The sequence below is a fragment of the Sinocyclocheilus rhinocerous genome, unplaced genomic scaffold (assembly GCF_001515625.1).
Source record: "Sinocyclocheilus rhinocerous isolate Xijiao unplaced genomic scaffold, SAMN03320098_v1.1 scaffold30, whole genome shotgun sequence".
Taxonomy (NCBI): domain Eukaryota; kingdom Metazoa; phylum Chordata; class Actinopteri; order Cypriniformes; family Cyprinidae; genus Sinocyclocheilus; species Sinocyclocheilus rhinocerous.
The window spans coordinates 1,674,215-1,680,714 of record NW_015657838.1 but is presented as its reverse complement, the minus strand read 5'-3'; the positions used below and the strand labels follow the sequence as shown (position 1 = coordinate 1,680,714).

General features: G+C 39.7%; 1 protein-coding gene across 1 annotated transcript in view; it reads right to left on the bottom strand.

The window, feature by feature from the left end:
• Nucleotides 1–6,500, bottom strand: part of LOC107721616 (transmembrane protein FAM155A-like) — a 154,414-nt gene that overhangs the window by 127,303 nt on the left and 20,611 nt on the right. The window lies entirely within an intron of this gene.

The following is a 6,500-nucleotide window of genomic DNA, read 5'->3' as shown; positions in this document are numbered from 1 at the left end:
GTGGCTGACTCTTAACTTTTATAAAGAATATCTCTTTGGATTTGAGACTTTAGTCTTTGCAACTTTACAGATCTTCTTTATGCACCAACAGCTTGTAACACTCCAAAGAGAAAGGAAAACTTGAAATCGCATCATATGACCCCTTTAAGTTTATCTATAAGGCAACTCCAAAACAGTGACAAAATTTGCATTTAGAAGATATAAGGATTCAAATCTTGCAGTTCGTCACTTCCGCCAAAACGGCTCAACTTTTTTTTTTGACGTCACATCGTACTTCAGCTTCTCATCAAACTTTCTGTCCAATCAAATGCTCTCTAGAATCCGAAGCCCCGCCCCCTACACTATAAAATAGACGCTGAAGCCGCGGCTGAAATCGGTCACTTGTCCACAGAATTAGTATTTTCTGTACAGTGAATGGCACGTAGTGCACTATATAGGGGACAGGGAACGATTCAGACAGTGTAACTATGCTTTCCATTGAGGAAAAAAAGAAGTCTGGTTTCGCTCTGTGTCACGCTAACCACCGCACCGCACACACACTCTGCTCCGGTCCAGAGACACGATAGCACGGAGCGGATCACATGCGCGAGTCGGCGCAGACCACAAAATGTATCGGAGCTATTTGAATTCTACACAGAATGCTATATTTTATAGCAATATGGATGAGATTGTGGCTGGCATACCCTGTCAAATGCGGCTTTATGGAGCTCAACGGCTCTAGCCCAAGCTGTGATATAAACGAACGCTATTGGCTATTTTAAAAAGGGGCGGGGCTGCTTGATATGTCCCGCCCTGTCTTCCTTGTTTCAGTTAAAATGACGTCAACACATAGAGTAACGCTGCTTGTTTCTAAGCATTTCAGGGGACCTTTAAATCTGACTCATCCAAGCAGAATTGACCTTTATATAATATTATACCTCAAAATGTGATGTAATATTTTGGTCATACTGTCCACCCCTTCATACTACTTGTCCAAAAATACAGTAGCACCACAGTATTTTTGGTGCATTTTGACCAACTTACCATATAAGTCTAAGACAACACAGCTAGTGCAGTCATGTAATATTTTGTATGCATTTGCTCTGTATTCAGACATACACAGATGTGTTCATACTGTACCAGGGACCCATTTTTTTTTTCTGGACTCCACAAAGAAACAAGCTGTCCCCCACATGAACAAGCAGAGATGGGTTTCCACTAGATCCTCTGTGCATCCTGTTACTCAACCTGGACTGAAAGAACAAACAGGAAGGCTTTTCATAAAATCACACACAGAGAAACGAGCAGGATTACAGAGACGCTGCATGCAAACAGGTCGTGTATTGGAATGGCACTCCGCAAAAAAGCTGAAATATGTTAGCAGAGCTCTCGCAGTGTTTCGCCCTAGTTTGAGCAGACACAGTCCTCATATAACAGATGGATCCAGTCTGAAGGGTGCTGCTCTCTCTCAGGGAGGATGCACTAAGAATGATTTGCGCTCGCTGTAGTGTCGTTTATTTTATGTGCTGTCTGTGTTACTTTAGAGCCTGATTTACTAAGGGAATTATGCTAATTAGGTAACAGTGAATGCTGTCACAAAATATGCACTGGATGCGATTTGTACACCACAGTTCCATATCTTGCTGGCTGGTTGTAGAAGACACGGCAGCTTACCACAATCTTGCAAACTTGAATGGCACTCTACAGCTTCACTCCATCACTGTGATCGATACTCAAACTCGAAGACTAGATTATAACAATCAGTCCGTTAATTGGATGAATCATTACTGCCATGAACAATAGCAAATATACACATGCACTCCTTTTAACTGAATTAACTATAAAACTGTGACACACCAAGCCAACGGTCGGCTGTAGACCAATGTTGGGCTGTCATTAAACGCATGTTGGCCTAGTGTATGGTACTAGTTTTGGTGGCAGAGGCTTTCGGTGAGAGAGATCACTCTGATTGGCTGATCAGCTTTGCAAACTACAGCACGGGAGAAAAAAAAAGCAAGTGAAGAAAGCGAGCAAATGACAAATTGATTTTCATTGTTTTTATTGTTTGCAGTTTGTAGATCTGTAGTCCTAGCTTTTTTTGTTTTCCCTTTTTGAATGACAAATACAGACTACTACCGCCTACTGGTAGGAGAGTTATTTCATCTCACACAGGTGCAGAACATTTATGCTATAGTTGGCCAATGGCTGTTGTCTTTGCGGTGTGTTTAAGTGCAACTTTTTGGCCCACACACAGGCGACATGAGGCAACAACACTGTCGCTACTAGTTCTTTGATGTCGGTTTGGTGCATCTGGGTGTTAAGGCAGAACTACAGTCACCATATTGATGATCTAAAAGTTACATTTTTTCAATTCAATATATGTATGCCTATCGTCTCTGATTACAAGTGGCAGGGCTCAAAAAAGGGGTTAAAAATACAAAGACCTTTCAAACGCAACTGACAAAGGTTGGTAAAGTTTTCTTTTTTTTTACTGTCATCTGGTTGATGTGGGCTGATTACAATCAGCCACATGTGTATGTGTGTGACAGCACTCCAGTGATCACTGATTTAGACCTGTTTCATTAGCCTGCTCTTATTCATACTGATGATACTTCATGAAAAAAAAATGCTTCTCTGCTCTTAACTCCTCTCGTCTAAATAAGTCTACATGAGACTGCTATTCATATTTAATGCCACTAAAAGCAGCTGGGAAACTGAGCCAATTATCATCACTGAATGCTTCACACTCTCTCATACCCTACTGTAAAAAGAGAGGGAAGGAAAAGAGGTAGGAATGGAGAAACACAAGGCTAGAGGGCTTGTTGAGACAGCTCTCTTCCATTAGCACCGTGTTGCGTTCCTTCTGGGATGTGAGGGTGAGAGAGACCAACACTCAAACTCACTGTTGACCACTTTACAACATGTTTATGCAGGGACACACGGTCCTTCTGCGTGCTCTTCATGGGCAGCTGGGAAAGGGTGGGAGGACATGTCTTGCAACGATGGATGGAGTACGGTAATGACCAAATGTGCACAATGACATCAAAAAACTATTTCTGCTAGAAAGGATACACTAACAAGAAATATGTACAAAAGGTGCTATGGTGTTACCATGTTTTTGGACATGGTAGGCTAATACCTAGTATTTTGAAGTAGGGCTGGGCCTTTTTCATGTGTAATTTCATTGCTCCAGTCTTCAGTCACATGATCGTTCAGAAATCATTCTAATATGCAGATTTGCTGCTCAAGAAATATTTCTTATGATTATCAATGTAAAAACAGTTGTGTTGCTAATATTTTTTGTTGAAACGTTTTTTTTTTTTTTTCAATACAAAGTTAAAAAAACAGCATTTATAAAAAATATATAGGCTAGATCTTAACTATCACTTTTGATCAATTTAATGCTTCCTTGGTATATAAGCAATTTCTTTCATTAAAAAGAAAATTAACTGACCTCAAACTTTTGAACGCCAGTTTACAATACAGAAAAAAATAAGGTAAAAATGCTAAAAATGACATAATGGCACAAGGACACTTCATTGAATATTGCTGAGTGATGATGGAAATTAATTGTTAAATCAGTTTTGAAATAATTCCATGAAAAGGACACACATTAAACAGATTCACAGAAATAAATTGAATTCTAATGCCATTTTTGCAACTTAAGTTATCATTTACCTAATTCCTACTGCAAATAAAATAAAATGGTGCATTAATATAGTAATTATTCCATCCATGGTATATAAAAGTAACACTGTACCATGGTATTCCAACAGCACATTTACTATTATACAGCATAATGCATGTTGCCATCTTTGATCATGGGCACTTCACTAGCAACTTCAGAAATGTGACTTGAAAGACAGCAGACAGGGAAATATCACTACATTTCACACTTTAAAAGCCCTCAAAACATTTGTCACTCACAAAACAAAACATCATGAGAATAACATTTAGACAGATGATTTTGTAGAGAGGCTGTGCAGCAAAAGGGAAGAAGTTTGCTAGAGTAGCGTAAAGCACCATCAGTCTGCATGAATTGGACATTGTGACCAACGTTATCTCAGTAAATTTTTTTCTCATAACATTATGAGAACGCATATCAAATATTGATGAAGTTGTAAGAACTTTCCATACATATTACATTAAGAATGTTTTGTCCGAACATTTATATAACTTTTAAAAATGTTAGTGAAAGTTGTGAGAACGTTCCCTGTTAGCTGGGTATCTGCTATCAATGAGCTTTTCCAGTTCTTCCTTCATTCCCTTCGGTCTTCTGACTCTATTTTCTCTGACAGTGATATTGATCTGTGGGCGTCTGTGGGATAATAAAGGCTGTGTTTACATTAGGAACAGTATTCCATAAAGCATCTCCTGATTCCCGTCTGCACCTCGCGGCTGATAGTGTCTTTAATGACAGCACAACAGTGGCTATCTGCAGCAGTCTGTACATACTGCAGATCCACTGAGATCCTGCTCCCGCATGGCCATTGTTTAGGTATTGAGATGATAGATTTGTACCGCAAGAGCATAAACACACACACACACACACACACACACACACCAAAAACAGCTGAAACAATCACATTCACTCAAATACACATACAAACCAAACCACTACTTATAGGTTTGGAACAACATTACAGAATTTCTTTTGAGTGAATATTCATTTTAAAAACAAAATTATATTATATACAAAGAATAAATAATTGAAGATAATCCGACGCTCAGTCAGGCACCCATATGCAAACAAACTGCAGATTACGTCTGGTGAAGGAGGAGAAGGGCGATTGAATGAAAGACATTTTTGGCAGTGTTGACATTTTTGCGCGTTACACACCATCAGTGTAGACATCAGTGTAGACACCATCAGCTCACTGCACTGGCTTCGGAGAAGGAGGCATTTAGCATTGAAACAGTCATAATGGCTGGTCACACTCTCACGCTGTTTTCCTTAATCTCATTCTGCTCCGTAATCCGTTTGACACGCCGGCCCAGCGGCAGAATTCAGCCGCAAATGCAGGAAGCAGGTGGTTAAACATGTGATAGTCATGTGGCGTCACGCTGTATATCCTGTGCTTGCCTGAGGGCATCATTTAATTTACTCATCCTTTTCCTGTTCTGGACATAATGGTTCCATCCATTGGTGGGTCCCAAGACATGGGGTTTCTATAGGTTGTGAATGAACTCTTTCAGTCCTTGATACCAAGAAAGCTTTGTCGTCTCCTGATCGAATTAGTTTCGATCTCATGAGTAGATGAGTTGACCATACTGACAGGAAATCAACCAAGAATATGGGATTCATGTGCTGGGTGATTTAGCAAACCTTGTGAATGCTGATATCAGTGTCTGTTCATATTAAGAAATCCCTACACTGCCATTTCATATGACATTGAGTTTCCCTTCCGTTCTGCTGTTTGCACAATGAAAAACCATTAACGCTCTTAATTAAATTAGACATCAGCTTCAGAGATGCAACAGGAAACGATGAAAAGGGAGAGAAAGCGCGCTGACCTCATTAGTGGCTCTGACCTCATGTGTTTGAGGTCTCTGGTCGACTCTCAGGTCAATACAGGACTGCGGTGACATCTGCTAGTCAGATTTGACTGAGGTCTCCCTCTCAGGGTCATATAAATAAATACTGTTCCTTTGCTCATAGTTCTCCCAGTAGTGAGCCTTAATGAGTTGCTCTGTTTTATTCTAATTCATAATAACCAGCACACACTGCTCTTAATTACCTACAGCACAGCACCTCCAGCTAAACAGCCACCTCAGTCCCTTTGGACCATCCTGCAGTCTTGTGCCTGCGATTACAGATTAATCAGAGATCATTAGAAGACTCCCCAAATGCTAGAAAGACATTTTAGCCACTAAAGTTGACACCTCTGTCACATCTTTTAAAGCTGGATCAAAATCACTGGCTTCTTGCATTTCATGCTTTTAAAAACATTCTAATTGGGTACTGGTCTATGATGAAATACACTGTAAAAAATGATTGTGATTTTAACAGTAAAAGACTGTAAAATGCTACAGTAAAAACCTGTTAACTGGTTAACAGTAAGTTTCCATACTATATACGGTGAATAAATGTAATTACATTTAATGTAATTTTACAGTAAAATACTGTTAAAAATACGGTTTTTGGAAGTGAAAGAGAAAACGAGAAGGGTCTGGCTGCAGCCTCGCACTTGCACTCTCAGACATGCATTCTCAGACACTTGCGTTTCCGCTAGCGACGTCACTTGCAGGCTTTATTTTTTATTTTGTTCTATTTTTTATTACTTTTTGTTTGAATCTCTCAACATTTTACAACAGTAGCCAGGTGGTGAAGACAAGAAAAAAGAAACTAAATTACAATGTCACTTGCAATCGCCACTTGCACTCTCCGCTACCTGCGACGTCACTTGCAATCGACACAAATCATGTGTGTTGCCAATGGAGACAAGACGCTGTGGTGATTAAACGATTAAAACTAATTTTATATTATAACGTACAGGGTCCTGCAAGAAAAAGACAAGACC